General features: G+C 44.9%; 1 protein-coding gene across 4 annotated transcripts in view; it reads left to right on the top strand.

The window, feature by feature from the left end:
* Window positions 1-5,863: 5,863 nt before the first annotated feature.
* Window positions 5,864-27,117, top strand: part of ELF2 (E74 like ETS transcription factor 2) — a 59,601-nt gene continuing 38,347 nt past the window's right edge. For 3 of the 4 annotated variants that reach the window (XM_072119418.1, XM_072119417.1, XM_072119415.1), the window contains exon 1: window positions 5,871-6,007. The gene's annotated coding sequence lies outside the window, so the exon portion shown is untranslated. Of the gene's footprint in view, window positions 6,008-27,117 lie in introns of all 4 variants that reach the window. The other variant, XM_072119416.1, reaches the window with a different exon arrangement.

The following is a 27,117-nucleotide window of genomic DNA, read 5'->3' as shown; positions in this document are numbered from 1 at the left end:
ATAGAGTCCCAGCTTGGTGAACCACTGAGGTACTACTATACTGCTCCTATATAATACCACCATACTGCTCCTATATACCGTATATACTTGAGTATAAGCTGACCCGTGTATAAGCCGAGGCACCTCATTTTACCATGAAAAACTGGGAAAACATATTGACTCGAGTATAAGCCTAGGGAGGAAAATGCAGCCGCTACTCTCTAATAAAATGTCCAGTAGTCTCCCATCATGAATGAAATGTCCAGAGATGCCCCTCCAATTAATCAAATGTCCAGCAGAGCGCCCCCATAGATATAACATTCAACAGAGTGCCCCGGTTAATATAATGTCCAGCAGAGTGCACCCATAGATATAATGTCCAGCAGAGTGCACCCATAGGTACAATGTCCAGCAGAGTGCCCCCATTGATATAACGTCCAGCAGAGTGCCCCCTTAAAAAAAATAAAGCTAGTACTCACCCTCCGCCGCTGACCTCAGGCGTCCTCTTCTCCCCGCAGCACCTCTTCAAGTTCCAGGCCGGGCTGGCAGATGCACGTCTATGCAATCTGCCATGGCATAGTTTCTGTGCCGGCAGATTGCATAGATGTGCATCTGCATGCACTTCGAGGTGCTGCAGGGAGAAGAGGATGCCAGGGGTCAGGACCGGAATACTAACTAATTTGTTTGGTATATACTCAAGTATAAGCCGAGTGGGGCTTTTTCAGAACAAAAATTGTGCTGAAAAACTTGTCTTATACTCAAGAATCATACTGCTCTTATATAATACTACCATACTGCTTCTGTGTAATACCACCATACTGCTCCTATATATTACCACCATACTGTCTCTATAGGCAACACCCCTGCCAATGCAAGGCAGAGGAGTTGTTGCAAATAAGGCCCTTATATGTGTGTCTCCCTGGTAGTGAGTCTGATCAGCTCCCCTGCAGGACACTACACATATACTCAGGTAATTGTGCAGCGGTAGATTCTGCCTGGATAGGCAAGGGTTAAAGCAATGTTATGTTATCATCTACTGATTTTCCACTATTGTAACTGGAGTGTGATTGGAGAAGGAGATCAACTGACTAGGGAGGATCTAAACCCTTAGTCAGGGGAGGAGTTAGTCTCATCAGACCCATCTCTCCACAGGAGGAGAGTTCTAGAAAATTGAGAGAGAGCAGATCTCTCAGGCCCAGCTCTCACCACATGAGAAGCTCTTAGGCCTCAGCAACTTCACATAGAGTGACACAGGACAAAGCTGCAGCTTCAAGCATTGCACAGAGCTACATCCCAGCCTGCCCCTGCTTCCAGGCTAGTGACCCAACTCCTGAGGTTCCTCTCCACAATCACTCCAGTACTGCATTTGTACAGAATCGTTTGGCGTGTTGTTACCGTTGGTTGAATAAAGAACTGTAAGTTACTTTTATGCTCAACATTGCCTCCGTCTGGTCCCTGCTACGGCTGTATCACCACCAAGGGCGCCCCATCTATCTACCAGAGACACATACTACAGACTCCAAGGGCTGTAGGACAGCCCTCCGGTCCCCAAGCACCGTGACACTAGTGTGCCTAGGCCGCAACCGCCAGCCACTCCGTTATTATGGGCCCCGGCTGCCTCCAGACCCCAAGAAAAGGCTAGGCCCCGGTGGGGGATATTGCATATATATTACCACTATACTGCTTCATAAACAAGTATTTAGAAACAGTTATTTCTGGCACTGAACCCTGTAACTGACAATAGCACCCAGATGCACAAAACACTACCTTTTCTCAATTTTGCAACACAAAATGTTTTTTAATAAAAAGTGATCAAAAGGTCATACCATCCCCAAAATGTCGACTCAGCTCACAAAATTACACCATCCGCAGCTCCGTATCCCGTAGTATGAGAAAGTTGGCAAAATGAATTTTTTTCCGTATAGTAGGATTAAAAAAAATATATATATACAGGCAGTCCCCGGGTTACATACAAGATAGGGTCTGTAGGTTTGTTCCGCTTAATCACCGCCCTATCGGGAATCTACGTCGGTCATTAAGGGTACTTCTTCTGACGCGACGCCTTTCTACGGCGCCGCGTCAGAAGAAGATTTCGGGACATCGGGTCAGTATAGTGCCGGTGTCGTGCTGTGATATCACAGCCCAGACGCGGCACTAACACCCGGGATCGGAAAAACTCAGATCCCGGGGGATCCGATCCCTCCTGCCGCTGCCCCCGGGTCCGGCAAGTGACCCAAGGCTTCCAGCTCCTCTTCATGCCGGGTTCTGCCTTCCTGGCAGGACCCGGCTGTATGTAACTGAGCATGCGCAGCATGCTCAGTTACTTACACTATACACTGCAATACAAGTGTATTGCAGTGTAGAGGCTTGAATAAGCGATCGGATGATCGCTTGTTCAAGCCAAAAGGTGGAAAATGTATGAAAGTAAAAAAAAAAGATTAAATCATTTTATAATAATAATTAAATAAAGAAATAAAATAAAGTCCCTAATCTCCCCAGTTACACATATAATGCAAATACAGTATATAAAACACACAAAATGTACATATTATCACCCCGTACGTATTAATCTGTACAATAAATCTAAATCAATATTGAACCCGCTCGGTGAACGACGAAAAAAAAAACTACGAAAAACTTCCCGTAATATACAATTTTTCATCAAACACCATCACAAAAAATGTTCTAAAAAGTGATCAAAAAAAGTTGTCAATAGTAAAAACAATGCGATTTTCTCCAATATTGGTTTTGCTCAGTAAAATAGAGCAAAGATAAGAAAAACGATATAAATGAGGTATCACCGCAATCGTAGTGAACCATAGAATAAAGATAAAATATTATTTTTACGTTACGGTGAGCGGGGAAAAAAAGTGCTAAAAATCAAAAATAAAGATTGATGATTTTGTTTGTGTCACCCTTGAAATAGTTAATAAAATCTCATGAATAAGCTATAGACCCCCAAAATGAATTATCTATACATTGTATCTCACCACGCAAATAATAAGCCCTCATATGTTTGCATTACCAAAAAAAATTAAAATTTATAGCTTGTACAATGTGACAATACAAATCTGCTGTGAATAGCGCTGCTTTGATCCTATGCTCGGCTGTGCGCCCATACAGCAGTTTACCACCACATATGGGGTATCAGTACACTCGGGAGAAATTGGGCATTAGACATTGCAGGGCGTTTCATCATTTTATTTATTATGAAACTGTCAGTTTTGGCCTAAATTAATGTATTTTCCCAAAAAATTCAAAAGTTTCTAAATCGCAGGTCCATATTGTTTTAACCCATGTGAAACACTTAAAGGGTTAATAGACTCAATAGAAGTTGTTTTACATACATTGAGGGGTGAAGTTTCTATAGTGGGGTAATTTATGGGGTTTTACTATTATTTAGGCCTTTCAAAGTCACTTGAAAGCTGAGTTGTCCCTCAAAATGTGAGTTTTAGCAATTTTCATGAAAATGAGAAAAATCGAACCTAAAGTTCCGCGCCTCATAACATCCTAGAAAAATGAGAGGATGCATAAAATATCATCTCAACATAAAGCAGACATTCCAAAAATGTTAATTATCAAACTTTTTGGGTAGTTTTATTTCCTGTCTGGAAAGCAGAACATTTCAAACTTGGAAAATGAAGAATTTTGACAAACTTTTGCCAAATTTTAATTTTTTTTCAGAACGAAACGCAAAACTTATCACTTAAATTTAGAACTAACATGAAGTACAGTGTGTCACGAGAAAACATTCTCAAAATCACCTCGATATGTTAAAGCGTTCCGAAGTTATAACCAATTATCATGATACATGTCAGATTTGAAAAATCGAGTCTGGTCATTGAGCTGAAAACTAGTGTTGGTGATAAGGGGTTAAAGAGAACCTGTCATGCAAAATAACCCCCCTAATCTAAATAGATTTTCATAAACTGCCATTAGAAAGCATTGCCTCTATCCCTTCATTGTCCCTCTACATGCCTGTAAACCTAAGCAATGAGGTCCTAAAGCTGTATGCAAATGACCTGTGAAATATCCAATGAGTCATTAGCATATTCAAGCTGTCCAGCTTATTCATGAGTGGTAGGCACAGCCACACCCCCAGTGCATGACTGACAGCCTGTATAATGATGTGAGGCTGTATAATGATGTGCTTCCTGGTGCTGGCGCCCCCTGCAGCCTGTGTGTGTATAGGAGAGATACAACAGCTCCAGGCAGCCATCTTATAGCAGAACATGTCAGGTACTTGTGTAGCTGATGTCTGTGTCTCTGTGTATTAGGAGGATGCAGCATGTCAGCAGATACACTAACTATGCTTTACTATACATTACACACAGACATGAGCAGGGGGAGGAGAGGGGAGGGGTAACAGGGGTGACATCACATCATCCTTGTGAGCTGCTCCAAAAGGTAGAGGTGACAGAAATAGTGACAAGGACCTGTTGACAGGTGTGCTTTAAGTTGAATTTGTATGTAAGTCGGAACTGTATATTTTATCATTGTAATCCCAGCCAGAACTTTTTTGGTCTCTGTGACAATTGGATTTTAAAAATGTTGGGTTCATGATCATCAATGTTGGCACCATGATCATACCGACCCAAAGAATAAAGGGGAGGTGTCATTCAGAGCCCACAAGAAAATAGGATTGTTATATTACAGATTAGGGCAGAGGCAGGCAAGAGGAATCTATTATCAGATCTACTTCTGATAGTAGAATCCTCATGGCAGGTATCCTTTAAGGTTGTCACTATTTATACAAAAATAATGATTGGGGAGGTCAGTTCTGGTTAGAAGCACAGTGGAAGCACAGTGTGTCACATAGTAACAGGTAACATTGTACTATAAGTGACTGTGATATCTTTAGGGGCACAGTGTGGGGGATGATCAGCAAGGAGCTAAAAACATCTGGGGGTGGATACAACAGCGAAGAGTCACATCGGGTAAATTTGCCATGAAGTTCAGTACTTGAAGAAACCTGTCTTAGATGCCACTTCTAGCAGTGCCTGATCAGTCCTTTAGTCACTGACTAAACCTTGTAATGTGTGTGACAAGCATGTGTCATACGGTTCATGGTTTGGAACTGTAAATTGTGCGCAGAGTTTGGGTGGGGGGATTTGCCTGTACAGGGCCCTCTTTTTATTGTTGGCAGCCCTGGGTTATGTGACCCCCATGTTACAATGTGTAACAGTTCTGTCCGTGGTGTACATGAGGTGCCCCTGTGGAGGTGTACATGATGTGCCCCCTGTGGAGGTGTACACGATGTGCCCCCTGTGGAGGTGTACATGAGGTGCCCCCTGTGGAGGTGTACATGATGTGCCCCCGTGGAGGTGTATGTGATGTGCCCCCGTGGAGGTGTACGTGATGTGCCCCCGTGGAGGTGTACATGAGGTGCCCCCGTGGAGGTGTACGTGATGTGCCCCCGTGGAGGTGTACGTGATGTGCCCCCGTGGAGGTGTACGTGATGTGCCCCCGTGGAGGTGTACGTGATGTGCCCCCTGTGGAGGTGTACGTGAGGTGCCCCCGTGGAGGTGTACGTGAGGTGCCCCCGTGGAGGTGTACGTGAGGTGCCCCCGTGGAGGTGTACGTGAGGTGCTCCTGTGGAGGTGTACATGAGGTGCCCCCTGTGGAGATGTACATGAGGTGCCCCCTGTGGAGGTGTACATGAGGTGCCCCCGTGGAGGTGTACATGAGGTGCCCCCGTGGAGGTGTACATGAGGTGCCCCCGTGGAGGTGTACATGAGGAACCCCTGTGGAGATGTACATGAGGTGCCCCCTGTGGAGATGTACATGAGGTGCCCCCCGTGGAGGTGTACATGAGGTGCCCCTGTGGAGGTGTGCTGGGGTACAGCCGGCAGTCAGTGAGTGCGCGGCTGCCATAGTCCCTCCTCCTGGCTGTGACACGGTCGGTGTGTATCTCCATTCTGTGTCATCCCCTCCTCCTGCTCTCACACTGTGTGTGTTGTCACCGCTGCCACCCCCACTCCTCACTCTCCAGCGGCAGCTCCGTTCCCCGGGACTCAGCCCGTGTAAGGTAAGGGCGCCCTGGGCCGGCCCCGGGTGCAGTGCTCCGCGCGGGGCTGCCGGCCTCACTCATGCTCGGGACCCCGGGGGTCTGCAGGCTGCGGACATGATGGCAGCTCCCGTCAGTGCAGAGCCCGGGGTGTGAGGCTTGTGCCCGGGTGCGGGTCACCTCTGCCCTGCTCGTGCCATGTGTTATACTGCCCTTGCCCTTTAACCCCAGCAGTGCCTGGCAACTCCCAGCCGCACGCTAAGGGTTAACAGGCCGGGGGTCCCTTTCCCTCCATCGCAGCCCCCCGCAGCCTGGCATCCTGTGCCTGGTGGGGGTGGGTAGCGCCACTCGGTGTCATCGGGGCCTACATGTTTGTTGTGAAACCCAGTCCAGTGTGTATGGGAGGAGAGGGCTGGGAGAGTTGTGGCGGTCCCTCCCCGTGTTACCAGCTCCCTGGCGGTAGGTTGCCTGGCACTGGGTGCCCCTGGTGTGGCTGGCAGGATGTGGGCACTAGAGGGTTGTGTGATAAGGCCCCGCGCTGCACCCATCATGTCACCATAACATGGGCCCTGAAGTTTGCTGTCACTTCTGCTCCTCACTTGTTTTTAGTCTTTCTTGTACTTTCGCTTTTTCCCTGCACACGTCCTGTCATGTCTGATGCCTGCAGCGGCGGTGTACCAGCATAGATGCCACCCCAACATGGCACTGCCATGACATCAAGGGACACTTTACATTTTTATAAAATTAGAGCTCCCCCACCCCAGGTACTTACATTATATGCATTATAGCACTTGCTGTATACATTCTGTATATATGATATGCATTATAGCACTTGCTTTATACACTCTGAATACATGATATGCATTATAGCACTTGCTCTATACACTCTGTATACATGATATGCATTATAGCACTTGCCTTGGACACTCTGTATACATTATATGTATTATAGCACTTGCTTTATACACTCTGTATACATGATATGCATTATAGCACTTTCTGTGTACACTCTGTATACATGATATGCATTATAGCACTTTCTGTGTACACTCTGTATACATGATATGCATTATAGCACTTGCTTTATACACTCTGTATACATGATATGCATTATAGCACTTGCTGTATACACTCTGAATACATGATATGCATTATAGCACTTGCTGTATACACTCTGTATACATGATATGCATTATAGCACTTGCTGTATACATTCTGTATATATGATATGCATTATAGCACTTGCTCTATACACTCTGTATACATGATATGCATTATAGCACTTGCTGTATACACTCTGAATACATGATATGCATTATAGCACTTGCTGTATACACTCTGTATACATGATATGCATTATAGCACTTGCTGTATACACTCTGAATACATGATATGCATTATAGCACTTGCTCTATACACTCTGTATACATGATATGCATTATAGCACTTGCCTTGGACACTCTGTATACATTATATGTATTATAGCACTTGCTTTATACACTCTGTATACATGATATGCATTATAGCACTTTCTGTGTACACTCTGTATACATGATATGCATTATAGCACTTTCTGTGTACACTCTGTATACATGATATGCATTCTAGCACTTGCTTTATACACTCTGTATACATGATAGCTTGTTGTGGGGGAAAGATCATCCAGGGAATGTTACTGCAGTTACTGGTGGGATATTCGGGTCCTGCTTATGTGCTGGGGGGCACTGATGGGATTATGTGATTAGATGGGGAATGAGACCCTGGTGTGACTGAAGAAGACGTGTGGGAAAGGTTCTGCTCTGGTTATTGGAGGGTGAGGGAGGACACACTCCAGCAGCCGCTACTATGGAGACCTGTCTCTAGTGGTGCCTTACAACAGATGTGCACCTTCCCATAGTACATCATTACTGAGTAGCATAGTCATGAGTTTTGGGTTGCTCGAGGAGGGTGATAGTAAGTTTGTAGGCGATGCCAGTGGTGTGTATTATACAAAGCTGAATGTTTAGTATGTACCTGCATGTATATCACTAAGCTGTGGGCATGTACCTGCATGTATATCACTAAGCTGTGGGCATGTACCTCTGTGTATATCACTAAACTGTGGGCACGTACCTGCATGTATATCACTAAGCTGTGGGCATGTACCTCTGTGTATATCACTAAACTGTGGGCACGTACCTGCATGTATATCACTAAGCTGTGGGCATGTACCTGCGTGTATATCACTAAGCTGTGGGCATGTACCAGCGTGTATATCACTAAGCTGTGGGCACGTACCTGCGTGTATATCACTAAGCTGTGGGCATGTACCAGCGTGTATATCACTAAGCTGTGGGCACGTACCTGCGTGTATATCACTAAGCTGTGGGCATGTACCTGCGTGTATATCACTAAGCTGTGGGCATGTACCAGCATGTATATCACTAAGCTGTGGGCATGTACCTGCGTGTATATCACTAAGCTGTGGGCATGTACCTGCGTGTATATCACTAAGCTGTGGGCACGTACCTGCGTGTATATCACTAAGCTGTGGGCACGTACCTGCGTGTATATCACTAAGCTGTGGGCATGTACCTGCGTGTATATCACTAAGCTGTGGGCACGTACCTGCGTGTATATCACTAAGCTGTGGGCACGTACCTGCATGTATATCACTAAGCTGTGGGCATGTACCTCTGTGTATATCACTAAACTGTGGGCACGTACCTGCATGTATATCACTAAGCTGTGGGCATGTACCTGCGTGTATATCACTAAGCTGTGGGCATGTACCAGCGTGTATATCACTAAGCTGTGGGCACGTACCTGCGTGTATATCACTAAGCTGTGGGCATGTACCAGCGTGTATATCACTAAGCTGTGGGCATGTACCTGCGTGTATATCACTAAGCTGTGGGCACGTACCTGCGTGTATATCACTAAGCTGTGGGCATGTACCTGCGTGTATATCACTAAGCTGTGGGCACGTACCTGCGTGTATATCACTAAGCTGTGGGCATGTACCTGCGTGTATATCACTAAGCTGTGGGCATGTACCAGCATGTATATCACTAAGCTGTGGGCATGTACCTGCGTGTATATCACTAAGCTGTGGGCACGTACCTGCGTGTATATCACTAAGCTGTGGGCACGTACCTGCGTGTATATCACTAAGCTGTGGGCATGTACCTGCGTGTATATCACTAAGCTGTGGGCACGTACCTGCATGTATATCACTAAGCTGTGGGCACGTACCTGCATGTATATCACTAAGCTGTGGGCATGTACCTCTGTGTATATCACTAAACTGTGGGCACGTACCTGCATGTATATCACTAAGCTGTGGGCATGTACCTGCGTGTATATCACTAAGCTGTGGGCATGTACCAGCGTGTATATCACTAAGCTGTGGGCACGTACCTGCGTGTATATCACTAAGCTGTGGGCATGTACCAGCGTGTATATCACTAAGCTGTGGGCATGTACCTGCGTGTATATCACTAAGCTGTGGGCACGTACCTGCGTGTATATCACTAAGCTGTGGGCATGTACCTGCGTGTATATCACTAAGCTGTGGGCATGTACCAGCGTGTATATCACTAAGCTGTGGGCATGTACCTGCGTGTATATCACTAAGCTGTGGGCATGTACCTGCGTGTATATCACTAAGCTGTGGGCACGTACCTGCGTGTATATCCCTAAGCTGAGGGCACGTACCTGCGTGTATATCCCTAAGCTGTGGGCACGTACCTGCGTGTATATCACTAAGCTGTGGGCACCTACCTGCGTGTATATCACTAAGCTGTGGGCACGTACCTGCGTGTATATCACTAATCTGTGGGCACCTACCTGCGTGTATATCACTAAGCTGTGGGCATACTATAAGTCAATGCCACATCCTGGTCTGATGACACAAGTGTTTTGTCATCCTACCTTAGGGCACGTTCAGATGTTACTTTTTCTGTATGGGTTCTGCACTGGAGTTCTGTTGCAGCTTGCAATAAAATGATGTGTTAAATACAATGAGACACATTTACTTACCTGGTCCAGTCGTGATCACTGTGGTGCCTTGTCCAACTAAGATTGTGCGCCCGATATCCTGCACGTGTCACTTCCCCGCTGAGGTCCGCCGGAGTTCACCTTCTTCTTCCCGGGGTATGTGAGTGCATGTTTTGGTACACAATTTGAATTTTAAATCCCGTGCTTAGTCCAATTCAGTCGGGTTGTCCGAAGTTGGTGCCAAAATCCGTTCGTGTGCGCCAAAAACCCCTGTTAAATGTGGCGCAAACCAGAAATAGTCTGAAAACCTGACAAAAATGAGTGTGCGGACCCTTAGTAAATGTACCCCAATGTGTGTGAATAGTCCAGACACTAGATCCATTCAGCAATGCAGTGAACCTGGCGACTACAGGGCCGCAGCATTGAGGTGGCAGGGGATGGGTATGGTACCTGGGTAAACTGTGTATATGCAGACGGTTTATTTGTTGTGGGCATCTTGCCACAATGTGAATGTGTCTATCTAGATTTTATGAAGTCGGCTCAGTCCTGTGTGATACATGGACCATGCAGAATTTAGTATTTTGAAGTGACTGCCTACCTTTGAGTACGTGAAGCAGCTTATCGGGGATGATGCCGCCTGCTGAGGTTCCTGGAATTTCCAATTATGTCCTGCCTTAAAGCTGTTCTCTGAACATGTATTATTCACCGCAGAAGAAGAAATGGATTCAGATCAGTTTTAGTTTGCATTATGCTCTACCATATTCCATATCCTGCATTCAAAAATCATATATATATATTTTTTCCGGGGAGGGGGATTTTGTAACTTCTTTAGTGCCCATAGGAGTAAGGGTGCTATTGTATCAAGGGCTTATATCATACCTTGGCATTGAACTTGAAGCAGTGACTTCTCACGTCGTAGCTTGGCAATCATTGGTATGGCATGAATCTAAGGTTCGTGGCACGTGACCAATGAGCCTGCCAGAGTTTGCGGACCAATCGCAGTACAGAAGAGAGGACTCCTTGCATCATAGTGATATATGATACCAGGAGATCCTGATTCCACACAAAAAAGCAGCAATAAAATGTAATCAGCAACTGCTTACGTTATACAGTATACAGTACAGATGCTCGGGATCCCGTACTTTGCACTATCCATTTTTCGCCTGTGTTAGGCCGCGTTCACACGCTGCATTGCAACACATCCAAAGTCTGGTATCATGATCACATGCTGAGGTTACATTGTATTTCAGCAAATGCAATGAAAATCAAGGTTTCCCAAGGAAGCGATCAAGGCTGAAGCCTTTGGAATGCGTCAGAAACGCAGCAGAAAATGTGATGCAACTTATCGTATTAACGCAGCCTGAGGGTGATGAGGGCGGCGTTTTGAATGCGTTTTTGTCCCGCTTTTAAGCAGTCAGTCAAAAATCACATGCGGTTTTTGAAAATGCATGCATTTTTTCACAACGCCTTCATTTTTGACCACTTTCAATTAAGATAATTGGTGAGACCTGTCAAAAACGGATGCGTTTTTTTAATGGACTGCTTAAAAAACGCCATGTGTGGCATCACCCTCATGCATTTTTAAAGTGTGCAGGATACAATTGCTTTCATCTGATTAGGATTACAAAACTCATTTGCAAACTGGTCTTTTGCTGTGTCAAAAACGCAACAGATCATGTGAACACGCCCTCAGGATGTGGTCCAACTTATCACTAGCATTTGGGAGCGGGCCTTGGCTTAATCGCACGTGCGTTTTTATGGCAACGCATGCGATCGGTAACAGAACCCAGTGTCTTGCATTAACCCCTATCCGACACTGAGCTGATGCTGGCTCAGCTCTGGTAACACCCGTGGTCGGAGTGGGCTCCGATTGCAGGTGTTTAACCCATTAAATGCTGCGGTTAGCGCGACCACTGCATTTACACTGCCTTCTGGGGGTCTCTGCCCCATGATTGCCCACCCCATCCCCCTCTGGAGAAATTGCATAACAAATTGTAGTTTTTGGAAATGTGCACAATTTGGGCTAAGTAAACGTATATCCAACAAAATTTGACCATTCTAAATTTCACCTCCATTTTGATTTAATTACTATAAAGATCTTAAGGGGTTAACAATCTTCCTAAAAGCTGTTTCTGATAGTTTGAGGGGTGCAGATTTGAAAATGGGTTGATTATATAGGGTTTTTTTTTAAAACCCCTTAGGGCGCGTTCACACGTTGCGTTTTGACCTGCGTTTTCATTGCGTTTGAAACGCATATACAACAGCTGAGGAGAGGTGATTTGCCTAATTTCATCACTGTTAACGCATGCGTTAACAAAACGCATCGTAAACGCGATGTTAACGCATGCGTTAACAAAGCGTTAACGCATGCGTTTTGTTTACGCATGCGTTAACATTGCGTTTACAAACGTAAACGGTAATGTAATTAGGCAAATTACCTCACATCAGCTGTTGTATATGCGTTCCAAACGCAATGAAAACGCAACCAAAACGCAACGTGTGAACGCGCCCTTAGGGTGATGCCACACGTGGCGTTTTGAACCCGTTTTTGGTCAATACATTCCTGAGCTTTTAATACAAGGGATATAGTGAAAAACTAGATTAGTAGCCTTTTTACCCAAGAATACCCGGCTTTAACACAAAACTTTCCTGCTTTAGATCTTTCCATATGTAGCATTGAATTTTTTACTTTTGTTAGTTATCAGTTTATGGATGTTGTGGAATATATAATTGATGTCAGCTTAAAGACTTACCCAGAACACACCCTCGCAGCCCCGATAAGCTGGAGAGGAAGAGCTTATTCAGTCCCTTATTTCATCTCTTGTCTGTAACATCTGTGCATGGACTGTGGCTTCCAGCAAATGAATGAAGGACAGCAGTGTCAAGGAGACGCCACACACCAGCGCAGTGTACGTGTCCCTGTGTGCGTTCTGCTGCTGACACTGGCTGTAGTCATGCCCTTACCATGAAACTGCATTATATCCTTCTATCGGTTTCACCTTGGGTTGCAGGGATGCTTTACACCTTAGTGTCTTGATGAAAACAGCAAGTTTATTGGTTTATTATATGTTCTAGTATATTAATTGGCCACCATTAGCCAGGATACAAGATGAGATATGACTGGGAATGGAGGATTACTGGGTCTGTAGATGTGGCCTATCCAGCAGGTCTCATAAATGCTGCATTGCCAGTAAAGCTGGTGATAATGTGGAAATGTACTTATGCCAAGTGCCTGAAAATGGTGGATGATATGTGGGAGCTGCTTGTGCTCGTCATTGGATCATATGATTCTCTGTACTGCCCTGGGACGCCCAGAGCCAGTTTAGGTTCAGCATTCAGCACATTCATACACAGAAGTTGGATGGTGGCCAGCGATGTGTCCCCTCTCAATATCTGTAAAAAAAAATGTGCCATAGAAGCAGATCAAAAGATTGGGGATGCTGACTTGTAGCCCATTTATGACAGTGGGACTGTGGGAGATGGCACACTATTATTTTTGGACTCTGTGGTGCCTCATTCCACAAGAAATGTTTGAATTTTTTTTTTTTAAATCACATAATTTTTGTTAAAATTTTTTTGTGTTTTACAAACATATAAATATCCCTACCTCCGAACACAACGAGTTGCTACTCTGTGTCGGACCCAATGCACACATGCTTGATCTGTGGATACGGACCGATGTGCTGACAGATTCCATGGACTGAGCACATTTCAGTGGACCTGGAGTCCTGGCATGTGATGCATAGTGATTTGTGAGGCAAGGAGGTCCAGGTACTAGTGATATGTGATGCAGGGGGTCTGCGTCTGCCGGCTGGAGCACTGTGAGCTATGGTGGTGTTGAGCTAGGAATCTCTCTATTATGTTAATGCAGTACCTGGGGTCACAGGTGTGTTTTATCTTGTATGCTGGAGTCACATTTGTAAGAACACCCCTCTCACTGTGGTTGGTACTCATTTACTGTACATTAGTAATGGCAGCTGTTTACATGTTGCCTACGATCACACTTCTTCCATTCTACATAGAAGGTTCTGTCTGTCATTGAACAAACAACTGCTGATTTATTCCGTTTAGAAAGAGGGGAAGAATCCAGCTGTTTGGACCATACAGAACTGCTGACAAGTATTAGCCCTGCAGTTATTGTCTAGGCCTGCAGCTCTTGGAAGGACCCTGGGTGGAAAGTTCAGCATGAAGAGCTTTCTGCTCTCTATGCTGTTCCCATACACTGTAGTTTTACAACATTCCTCCTTTGCTAACATTAGAAGCTCTATCATGATTTTTGTTTGATACTACGAGCTATGGAACAGTTAATTGCAAAGAGCAGAAGGCTCTTCAGGCTAAAAGACCTCCCCAGAGCAATCACAGGAGCTGCAAACCTGGATTATAACTTCACTTTTCACAGTCCTGCTGCTACTTACTACACACAACATTATGGCTACAACAAACATATCTCCAGGGCCTATACCTAGCATTGTCTGCAGTTTATTATGGTCAAAACTGATTCCTTCTAAAAGAGTTTTATCTTATTAAAAATGTGTCCATTATCCAGAATGGGAGATAAATGAATTCAGGGACTCTGACTAACGAAACCAACCAAAAATCTTTTTGCCCTGCCTTCCACAGCCTGTGGATTGTGACAAGTCCACCAGAACTTCCCTGTACCACCTAGGGTGCTTTAACACGTGGGGTTAACACAAGCGTTCCAAACGCATCACAACAACTGAGAAGAGGAGATTTGCCTAATTACAGTGCTGTCAACTTTTTGTTTACAAAATTCAGACATTTGGTAAATGCAATGTTGACAGAAATATAATTTAGCAAATCTCTTCTTGGCTGTTGCTATGTTTTTGAAAATGAATGCATTAACACCACATCAAAGCACCCCAAGGATAAAATGTGCAGTTCTCCATAATAATAATTCCTTTATTTATATAGTGCACACAGGTTACGCAGCGCTGTACAGTGCTTGCCAAATCGGCCCTGTCCCAATGGGGCTCACAATTGAATCAACCTACCAGTATGTTTTTTGGAGTTGATTTCTGTGGTGATCAAAGGCGCCTTACAGGAGGAGCCATTCCCAGAACGCCTTAGTAGTGTAGGGCAGCTCGGAGGGCGCTTGTTGTAAATGCAATGTTCTGTTTTGAAACACAGCGGCTGTGGGGAGGAGCCGGGCCTGATGGCATTGGGTAAACGGAGCATTAAATTCGGGTTTACTTAAACGTCATGTAAAAGCAATTTAACAATACAAACCGGCCAAGCTTCTCCCCACAGATGAGATTCATACGCTACGTGTGCCCTACAAATGTGTTTACATTCATTTTGCAGTTTTTTTGTATAATGGTTCTTGGTTTGTGCTTCAAAAACTGCACCAAAAATACCAGAACACCACCATATACCACATAAACTACTTTGCTATGTGACGGTAATGGTGTAGAAATTGCACCTGTAAAAAGAATAATTGTAGTGTCATTCGCCTTAGTAACGTTATTAGCGGCCTTTAGGTTCACAGGTCATGTCCGTTGTCTGCTGTGTCAGTGAGTGAGGCTATGTGCCTTGTTTTTGCATTGTGTTTTATTGTGTTTCATGCTTATGTAATGTGTTTAGTGGAGTGAGCCATTGCTTGGTAACTTTTCTCAGATTAACATGGATTAGACTACAATGGGCAGTAACATGTCTGCTGTACATTCTGTGAAGTGTAATTCTAGAACAGCCGCCCATGGCTGTAGATACTACAAGTTACAGCTGTGGTTCTGGGAGCCCTCTGTATTTCCTCTTGGCTTGTTGTCAGATGCTGTTCCAGATACGTGGTTATATTTTCCAGATACAGGAACCTTCTGCAGCTTCTACACTGTGCTTGCTGCTGGAGACCCTGGCATTTGTCACAAGGGCTGCTGGTGTATTTAGTAAGAAGGGGTTTAGAGTGGCAGTAATCCTTTTAGGAGGAGTATGAAATGCTATGATATAATGTGCAGCAGTCACAGCTCTGCTAGAAATTAATAGAACCAAAAAGAGAAAGAGGAGGATGTCGTCACCCAGTGTGTACAATGAGCCTTGGGTGTACTATTTCGGCTTCATTGAAGCATCATGCAGGAGCCTGGAACGGCAGAGGTGAGTCTGGCAGCCACAGACTGAAGTCTCTGGAACTAAGGGTGAAGACACACATGGCGTTTTTAGGCCGTTTTTGGGCCGCATGCGTTTTTTAACGATCTGAAAACGCACTAACCAAAAACAGCCTAAAAACGCCATGTGTGTCTTCACCCTTAGGCTCCTTTCAGACAAACGTTTTAATACAGCCGTGTGCTACCTGTACAGTACCATTTCAGTACAGGTATCACATGGCCACATTCACTTTAATTGGCAATACAACCCAGAAACAATATAGAGTGTAGTCTATATTTTTCTGTACATACAGCTGGCTGCACGGCTGCCTATGGAGAGGGGAGCAGTGAGGAGCACTCCCCCCTCCCCACACACTCAAACCTTTTCTCCAGTCGGTGGTATTGTACGCTCTGGCACCGGGTAGCATATGTTTATCTAAAAGGAGCCTAAATCACAGTCTATAAGGACCTGTAGTTGATTAAGTTGAACTTCACCCCCCTTAGCTATATTTAAAACTCATGTTGGGAAAACTGGTTTTATATAATTCTCAAGAAGAATCTTATTACATTAGCAAATCCTATGAATCCTGTACAGTGGAAAGTGTAGCATCTAACTTGTCGCATTGTTGTGTAGCATTGTCACCCAACAGTAAGGAGAGCATAAATGTCCCAGGTAAGATGACTTGAATTTAACCCATAGAGGAGGCAGCTGGCCTTCAGGAACTTTTTCATTTTTTTATGTGAAGTTCTTAAAGCCAGTACAAGTTGTAAATCTGTTTAAATTTCACGAAGTTTGCCAGATCCCTTAAATAACACGTTAAAGAAAGTCTACCATCAAAATTAAACATGATAAACCAGGGACACTTACTCATAGATCCAGGTACTGTGACTGAGCTAATCTTCTTATTTTTGTTATCCATTGGCCTTCTTCCTTCTAAAATCAACTTTTAAGATTATGTTAATGACCCTAAAGGGCTTTGGGGTTACCTGTGCTGCATCTTCACAGGCTGTTACACAGTCCCCCTCCCCCTGCTCTCTCAGCACTTCCCCCTTTCTTTGTCTGCTGTTATCTCCCTGCAGAAGAGAAAATTTTCACACACGGTGAGAGGGGGGGAAGTGCTCCATGTATACTGTAACCGCTTGTGAAGCTGCTGCATAGAGGAGCTCTGGAAACACCCCAGGATCCCTTGTGGCTCAATAGAATAAATTAAAAAGTTGATTTTTAGAAAGGCAACCATGGATAACAGATATAAAAACATTACAATAGTCACGGTGCCTGGATCTATGAGTAAGTGTCCCTGGTTTATCATTGCTTGATTTTGATGGTAGATTTCCTTTAACTTTATTCTGCGGGTCAGCATAATTCTCTTGAGGTGGTGCTCCAACCAGCTGAAGAGAATTATACTGACTGTTTAAAGGTTATAGGGTACATCAACCTCCAGGATATGTTCAGCGTAAACGCCAGGTAAGCTCCCAGCGTATACGCTGCAAATATATATATACACATATACTGGCAGATGGGGGGATCCGGCAGGAAACACGGGATGGAAAAACTTATCAAACTCAGTCTTTGTATCCTGCTTTCTTCTGCAGAGTGTCTTACATGCTAAGTACAGGCCATAATGTCCTAAGGGGGAAGGATACAACTCTATGGCATCCATCTCCGGCCTCTACAAAGTGCACACTCTGGGAGGTCCCTAGTTATATAACTGTCCATATAAGGAATCTGCCCAACGTATCCTTACAACTCAGGATAAAAATGCGGTATGTATATAGTCTAAGCCCTTGCGACCAGTCTGTTTTGAGCCAAGATGTCCAAGAACAGGAATAACCATAATTCATATTCAATTGGGAAATTAATCTATAAGCTTAATGACATTGAGTTTTGTTGTAGTCGATTGTTGCACGAAAAAAACATGCAAAAATGTTAAGGTAGTGCATCAAAAAAAGTAAAACCTTTTAACGACCTGTGACGTAATAGATGAGCCCTCTCCATAGCCGGTAAGTCTTTGCTGCAAATTGCAACAAAGACTTACCGGTAAGCGGTGCTAACACCGATCGTGGGTGTTATCCCGTATATCGCACATGGGCGCCGCTAACTTTGTGAAGATCGGTGCTCCCGTGACGTCATTGGGAGCGGCAATCAGTTGCTATGACAGCCATGGGTCTTCCGAAGACCCGCTCTTGTCTCGTTTTATCCCATTGATTACAATGTGCAATTTGTAATGGAAAATAGCGCCCAAACTCGAAAATGGCCCTTCTTTTGCCATTTTGAAAAATATAAAAAATTCAACAACATAAAGTCGTACAGTCCGAAAAATAGAAGCATTGAAAACGTCATTTAAAAAAAAAAAATTGTACCGGAGGTTTTAATTTTTGAAAATGAAAACATTATAAAACCTATACAAATTAAATATCCCAGTGATCACACCACCCCCAAAGTATAAACTAGACATGTCATTTGGGGCGCACAGTGAAAGCCATAAAATCCAAGCCCACAAGAAAACGGTGCAAATTTGTTTTTTCAGCAATTTCAGAATTTTTAGCATTTGAAATTTTTTCCTGCTACCCAGTACATGGCATGGAATATTAAATACCATCCCTAAGAATTGCAATTTGTTATGCATAAAACAAGCCGTTACAGAGCTCTTTATATTGAAAAATAAAAAAGTTATAAATTTGTTCAGAATTCCCAGTCATTAAGGGTTAATAACCAGAGAAGCCTCTGCTTATTTGGGGCAGAGCCTGTGTGTGGCATCGTTAGTCTTAATTGTACAGACACTGGCATGGTATTCCTTTTTATGGACGCATGTACATGGCATTTTGTTGCATATGACCTTTATATAATTGTAGTCTTTCTTGTAGTAATAATAAATCAGCATTGTGGCAATCACAGAAGGCAGTGCGTTTACTTGTGTGTCCGGATTTATTAGGTTCCCTTTCCCGGCTTATACTTGCTGTTACTCTGTGATGGCTGGATGTAGGAAGTGTTGAGCCAAACAGGAAGATTACAGGTTGCCAGGCAACATCATAGGTAGGTCGGGTGTGGAGGGATATGGAGTGTAAATCCACATAAGGCCTGCTCCCTCCGTGCCGCCTTTCCATTACTCATCCCTCGCTCCCTAGCTGAACGCATTCATTGTGCACATCTGTCTGCCTGAGCGCTGGATCTAGACCAGACACTAACAATGGCCCATATTGTCACTGCAGAGAATCCCAACATTGTTTAGTATTGCAGATGTATTCTTTCTATTAATCTGATATTAGATTGGAGTATATAGTAACTCCGTGCTAAAGAGAAATCAAAGTGACGCGTGGCTTCTATTTATGACCAGCTATTACAAAATCCTCCTTGTAAAGACTAATATGGTTGTAAAAGTTGGACATTTATGATTGGTACGCTGGAGGTGCACAACAAAAGCTGTGAAAAATGATAAAGGTTTTCTAAGAATCTGCTGTAACTGGGGCTGATAAGACCTTGGTACTGGAACTTGGAACAGATGCAGCGAAAAGATGCTTACAGTTTTTTTCATGATGCTGATCCTACAGTGTTTGATGAGATTCATGTATAACTCCTTAAAGGGGACCTGTCACCACACTATTCCCTCCCCCCCCCCCCCATTACAGACAGTACCTTCTGTATATGTCTGGGTCAGGCTTGCTGAATGTTAAAGAGAACCTACCACCACGATTCTACCTATAAAGGTAGATCGGGTGGTAGGTGGATGTAAGGCACGTGAGGAGAGCTCTTTTTAGAGCTAATCCTCACGTCCCCTCTAACTTTTGGGAAACTTTATTAACCTAATATGTAAATTTAGTTATGCGGCTACTGGGGCATGGAGTAGCCGGCACGAGGCTACACAGCGCGGCTACTCCACGCCCCAGTAGCCACATTACTCCTCCTACCCTGTTGTGTCCGGCGCGCAGCTCCTCGTAGCTGCGCGCCCTCGTCCGATATGATGGCGTTCTGCGCATGCACAGTAGCCGGCTTGTCAGACAAGGGCGCGCAGCTACGAGGAGCTGCGCGCCGGACACAACAGGGTAGGAGGAGTAATGTGGCTACTGGGGCGTGGAGTAGCCACGCTGTGTAGCCTTGTGCCGGCTACTCCACGCCCCAGTAGCCGCATAACTAAATTTACATATTAGGTTAATAAATTTTCCCAAAAGTTAGCGGGGACGTGAGGATTAGCTCTAAAAAGAGCTATCCTCACGTCCCTTACATCCACCTACCACCCGATCTACCTTTATAGGTAGATTCGTGGTGGTAGGTTCCCTTTAAGTTGAACTTTGGGTCCGTTCATCAGTAGTAATGTATAGTTTATATGCTTTACAGTTTTTACCCCCTCCTTCTCCAGTTGCTATTTTCAAAATGCCAAAAAGAACCAGAGTGGCAAAGAACACTAATTTATTTAAAGTAATACTCTTTATTGAAGGTAAATACACAAATTTGACACATATATCCCACAAATGGGAAGGTATAAATGCAGTATATGGGGGACACAAGTAGCCCCCGATGAAAAATAGGGCAGCACATGAGACCAGTGAGCCCAGGGTCCTAATAGTTTTGTTGACAGTATTAGCAATGCAGTCAAATGTTAGACCAAAATAAGAAGGGGATAAAGTGCCAATAGTGCAGTAAGGATAAACCATACACAAAACTGGAGGTACCATTCAGTATTCAAAAATTCATGTTACTATTGCACACTTGCCCGCAAACATGATGAACTGACACTGGGCAGATCAAGGGAAAGCCAAAGGGTACACCCCGACGCGCATTTCGCACTGATGCTTCTTCAGGAGTGATAGCATAGTGTTGTGTCTAAAATTTTATAGTTACCCGTCTCTGTATGTAGACGCACCCACCACGTGTAGCTCCAGTTTTGTGTATGGTTTATCCTTACTGCACTACTGCCACTTAATCCCCTTCTTATTTTGGTCTAACATTTGACTGCATTGCTAATACTGTCAACAAAACTATTAGGACCCTGGGCTAACAGGGGTAGCCACTGGTCTCCTGTGCTGCCCTATTTTTCATCTGGGGCTACTTGTGTCCCCCATATACTGCATTTATACCTTTCATTTGTGGGATATATATGTCAAATTTGTGTATTTACCTTCAATAAAGAGTATTACTTTAAATAAATTAGTGTTCTTTGCCACTCTGGTCCTTTTTGGTATTTCTGAGTATACAGTTGGAGAGGCATATATGATCTGTGAATGAGTGTAGGGGTTGTTTTGGTCTTGTTGCTGCTATTTTCAAAATGTTCTGTTTTTTTTTTTAAACTGATAGTCTGTAACTAATTTGGGTCGTAAAACTAACATTTACTATATCTCGGCTTTCTGTTGGCATAAATTTATAAGTGTCCTTTTGTTTTATTACAATACTAGAAAGGCTGGCAGGCTGTATACTACAGGGGGATGGCAGGCTGTATACCACAGGGGGCTGGCAGGCTATATATACTACAGGGGGCTGACGGGCTATATATACTACAGGGGGCTGACGGGCTATATATACTACAGGGGGCTGGCGGGCTATATGTACTACAGGGGGCTGGCGGGCTATATGTACTACAGGGGGCTGGCGGGCTATATGCACTACAGGGGGCTGGTGGGCTATATGCACTACAGGGGGCTGACGGGCTATATATACTACAGGGGGCTGGCGGGCTATATATACTACAGGGGGCTGGCGGGCTATATGCGCTACAGGGGGCTGGCGGGCTATATACGCTACAGGGGGCTGGCGGGCTATATACGTTACAGGGGGCTGGCGGGCTATATACGCTACAGGGGGCTGGCGGGCTATATACGCTACAGGGGGCTGGCGGGCTATATACGCTACAGGGGGCTGGCGGGCTATATACGCTACAGGGGGCTGGCGGGCCATATACGCTACAGGGGGCTGGCGGGCCATATACGCTACAGGGGGCTGGCGGGCCATATACGCTACAGGGGGCTGGCGGGCCATATACGCTACAGGGGGCTGGCGGGCTATATACGCTACAGGGGGCTTGCGGGCTATATACGCTACAGGGGGCTTGCGGGCTATATGCGTTACAGGGGGCTGGCGGGCTATATGCGCTACAGGGGGCTGGCGGGCTATATACGCTACAGGGGGCTGGCGGGCTATATACGCTACTGGGGGCTGGCGGGCTATATACGCTACAGGGGGCTGGCGGGCTATATACGCTACAGGGGGCTGGCGGGCTATATACGCTACAGGGGGCTGGCGGGCTATATACGCTACAGGGGGCTGGCGGGCTATATACGCTACAGGGGGCTGGCGGGCTATATACGCTACAGGGGGCTGGCGGGCTATATACGCTACAGGGGGCTGGCGGGCTATATACGCTACAGGGGGCTGGCGGGCTATATATGCTACAGGGGGCTGGCGGGCTATATACGCTACAGGGGGCTGGCGGCTATATACGCTACAGGGGGCTGGCGGGCTATATACGCTACAGGGGGCTGGCGGGCTATATACGCTACAGGGGGCTGGCGGGCTATATACGCTACAGGGGGCTGGCGGGCTATACGCTACAGGGGGCTGGCTGGCTATACACTACAGGGAGCTGGCTGGCTATACACTACAGGGAGCTGGCTGGCTATACACTACAGGGGGCTGGCTGTCTACATACTGGGGAGCTGCAGGCTTTATAGTACAGGTGGCTGGCAGGATGTATACTACAGGGGCTGGCTATATAATACAGGTGGCTGGCAGGATATATACTACACGGGCTGGCTATAGAATACAGGTGGCTGGCAGGATATATACTACAGGGGCTGGCTGGCTATGTAATACAGGTGGCTGGCTATATTCTACATGGGGGCCGGCTGGCTATATTCTACATGGGGGCCGGCTGGCTATATTCTACATGGGGGCCGGCTGGCTATATTCTACATGGGGGTCTGCTGGCTATATTCTACATGGGGGCCGGCTGGCTATATTCTACATGGGGGCCGGCTGGCTATATTCTACATGGGGGTCTGCTGGCTATATTCTACATGGGGGCCGGCTGGCTATATTCTACATGGGGGCCGGCTGGCTATATACTAGGGAGGCTGCGACCAAAGCATTTTCCACCCTCGGCTTATACTCGAGTCAAATAGGTTTTCCAGGTTTTTTGTGTTAAAATTAGGGGTCTCGGCTTATACTCCGGTCGGATTATACTCTAATATATACGGTACTTAGATTCCATGGTCACAGCATTGAACTCATTCTGATCTGGACTTTTAGGGTCAGCAGGTTCTATGCTCTTTCCTACACAGGGGTTCCTTACAGAACTTGGGCTAGGCTGATGGAGAAACACTTCAGACTAGACTAAGGACCCTTAGTGACCGACGTAAAAACCTGTAAGTGTGGTCACTAAGTTGTTGAAATACACATAAGGCTGCATTCACATCACACCTTTTGCACAAGTTTAGCGTGTACATTAGGAAAGTTCCTGACATACAGTTAAACGTGTCTATAGACTTATACTGCCAGAAAACACTTGATAAAATAGTACAGCAGACTATCTACAGTCCTGGCCAAAAGTTTTGAGAATGACACAAATATTATATTTTCACATGATCTGTTGCCCTCTGGTTTTTATGTGTGTTTGTCAGATGTGTTTATCACATACAGAAATACAAGTGCAATCATATTATGAGGAACAAAAGCTTTTATTGACGGTTAGGCTACATTCACACTGCCGTTGCCCGCCCGTACTGTACCGTAGCGGGCAACGGCAGTGCACGGGGAGAGAAGGAGGAGGTAAGGAAGTAATGGCGCACGGCGCCGTACTACGGACAAAGATCGGACATGTCCTATCTTTTTCCGGGGTACGGAGCGGTACGGTGCCGCACGTGTGCCTTTGCGCCCATTGCCGTCTCTGGGGGGCGTATATCGGTCGTATATACGCCCCCCCCACACACACACGTCAGTGTGAATGTAGCCTTAGAATGAGTTAATGTAGCAAGTCGATATTTGCAGTGTTGTCACTTCTTCTTCAGGACCTCTGCAATTCTCCCTGGCAGCTCTCAATCAACTTCTGGACCAAATCCTGACTGATAGCCGTCCATTCTTGGACAATCAATGCTTGCATTGTGTCACAATTTGTTGGTTTTGTTTGTCAACCAGTCTCTTGATGATTGACCACAAGTTCTCAGTGGGATTAAGGGGAGAGCCATTTATTTAGTTATCTCCTTTGCTTTATGGCAAGGTGCTCCATCATGCTGGAAAAGTCATTGTTCATCACCAAACTGCTCTTGGACAGTTAGGAGTAGTTCCTCTTGGAGGACATTCTGGTCCTATTCTGTATTCATGGATGTGTTTTTAGGCAAGACTGTGAGAGAGCCGATTCCCTTGGCTGAGAAGCAACCCCACACATGAAGGATGCTGTACAGTTGGCATGAGACAAGACTGGTGGTATCACTCACCTTGTCTTCTCCGAACAAGCTGTGTTTCAGATGTTCCAAACAATCGGAAAGGGGATTCATCAGAGAAAATGACTTTACCCCAGTCCTCAGCAGTCCACTCAATGGGCCACATTTATCACTTGTTTTTTCTGTTGTTTTTGCGCCTTTTCGTTTAGGCGCACCGTTTTTGCGCCATTTTTGCGATTAAACGTCAAATTAGCCGCGCAGCAAAAATAACCACCTTTCCCTCATCTATCATTCAATTCCAGATGTTTTGCTGCGCCTAATGATATTCATCATGTGCGACTTTTGCATTTAGGCGCAAAAACGGGCGCAAAAACACTCCAGCTCGAAGGTGGCGTTATCTGAGAAGAAAGCACTGAGCCCCTTTGCAGAACAGCTCATTTCTAGCAGCAAAGCTCAGCCAGACACTGGGACATATAATAGATACAATTAGATACATTGCAGACACTGGTACATATAATAGATACATTAGATACTCTGCAGACAGGAGCTGCAGACTCTATTTACAGTTCATCACTTCTATTTACAAAATATTCTGCAAAACCTGAGCTCAAAGCAAGAGCAAGAGAAGTTTGCAGATACGACATACAAGTGTCCCCCATGTAATTCTGCACAGTGTCTGAGGGGGATATTGTGCAGAATTACAGGGGTGCAGCAGGAGACCAGCACTGGGGGATCCCCTCCAGGAGAAGCCCCTGCTGTGGAGGTCACTGGGTGCAGGGTGTCACACACCTGGGTGCTGCTGTGAGTGTTATCTTCATGTTGGGCTGTGGGAGAAGCAGAGAGGAGCATGTAGCAGGATCACATGTAAGTGCCCGAATCTAACATTGCGCCTAAACTGTGTTAAAGGAAAGTGATTAATAAGAGGCAGAAAATATACTTATCATAGATGGTTGTAGCTTGTGATAATTCTGGCAAAAGAGTGCGCCAGAATTTAGGCGCAACTACTACACTTAGGCGCACAAAAGTGATAAATGTGGCCCAATGTACCTTTTGCAGAATATCAGTCTGTCCCTGATGTCTTTTTCTGGAGAGAAGTGGCTTCTTTGCTGCCCTCCTTGACACCAGGCCATGCTCCAAGAGTCTCCGCCTCACAGTGCGTGCAGAGGCACTCACACCTGCATGCTGCCATTCCTGAGCAAGCTCTGCACTGCTGGTAGCCCGATCCCGAAGCTGAAACACTTTGAAGAGACGGTCCTGGCCTTTGCTGGTCCTTTTTGTGGGTCCTGGAGCCTTTTTGGCAACAATGGAACCTCTCTCCCTGAATTCCTTGCTGATGCGATAGATTGGTGACTGAGATGCCATCTTTCTAGCTGCGATACTCTTCCCTGTTAGGCCAGTTTTGTGCAGTGCAATGATGACTGCACGTGTTTCTCAAAACTTATGGCCATGACTGTACTGTAGAGTGCAGTATACCCTCAGTTGAGGCTATAGGGGATGGATGCAACTATATGGCATCAGTCCCTAACCTCCACTGAGTGTATACTGTGAATGTTTCCCCACTGATATAACTGTCCATATGGATAGTTACATCATTTGTAAGATGCCCAGAACAGTCATTGGCTGTTGCCGATGTTCGCTTCTCCTTTTCTTTTCAAGGGGGGGGGGGGCTGAACCAGAGAACTTATCCCATTGTATGAGCATATAGTTGTTTATGGTGTGTCGCCACTTGCTACATTTTATTGGGCTGTGCAAGGTTCTTGTTGTGATTGCTAAATATTACCTAAAAGGGAACCAATTGTTTGAATCAAGTAATAGATGTTGTTGCTTCATTTAATGTTGACTATTGCACCAAAACAACTGCAGAAAATTAGATTTGTTTAGGTTTGTGCTAAAAAATTCAACTTTGAAAGCAATGGTGACTTAAAAAGTCGCAAAATCAATGCAGCCCTTGAAAAGTTAAAAAGATAGATTAACCTAACTAGCAACTGACAAAGCCCACCCCCTGGCCCCAGAACTCTCACTTATCTACTGAGCATGTGTGACCACTAGCTGGAAATACCTAAATTGGTATATGAGGAGGCTGATAACTGCAGATAGGGACACAAGAAGAAAATAGAGATGTTTTGCATGATCTGAAAAATATAAGCTTTATTCCTGGGGAAGCCCCTTTAAATATAGACTTGATCTGTTTTTTGATCTTTCTGTTTTTTTTTTTATTTGTTAATGTTAAACAGAGCTGTGTACTTTGCTCATATTTGCTTGAACGGTTTACAAAAAAGCTACACTATAATACCTGGAAATTGAGCAATGAAAGGTGACTTTGCAGGAACTCTATGATAACTGTCTGATAATTTTGTAACTTTTTTGTTAATAGATGTATAATTATTATCATTTAGTACTTGGAATAAAATATATGCAGCATAAGATAAATTTGAATTTAGAAAGCGTGTTTCCATGTAGGATGCATGTAAATGTGCACTCACTAAATAGTGGAGCAGAATGCTGGCATACATGCATGACAGGTCATAGAGCTAAAAGAACAAACCCTAGTCATATAACTTTTGCATAATTGTTTTTTTTTATATTTTCAATTATTTTATATTTAATTCTCATTCCTAGTCATAAAATATTACCGTATATACTCGAGTATAAGCCGAGACCCCTAATTTTACCACCAAAAACTGGGAAGAC

Source organism: Engystomops pustulosus, chromosome 1 (genome assembly GCF_040894005.1).
Source record: "Engystomops pustulosus chromosome 1, aEngPut4.maternal, whole genome shotgun sequence".
In the NCBI taxonomy this organism is placed as follows: domain Eukaryota; kingdom Metazoa; phylum Chordata; class Amphibia; order Anura; family Leptodactylidae; genus Engystomops; species Engystomops pustulosus.
This window is presented reverse-complemented; position numbering and strand designations above follow the sequence as displayed.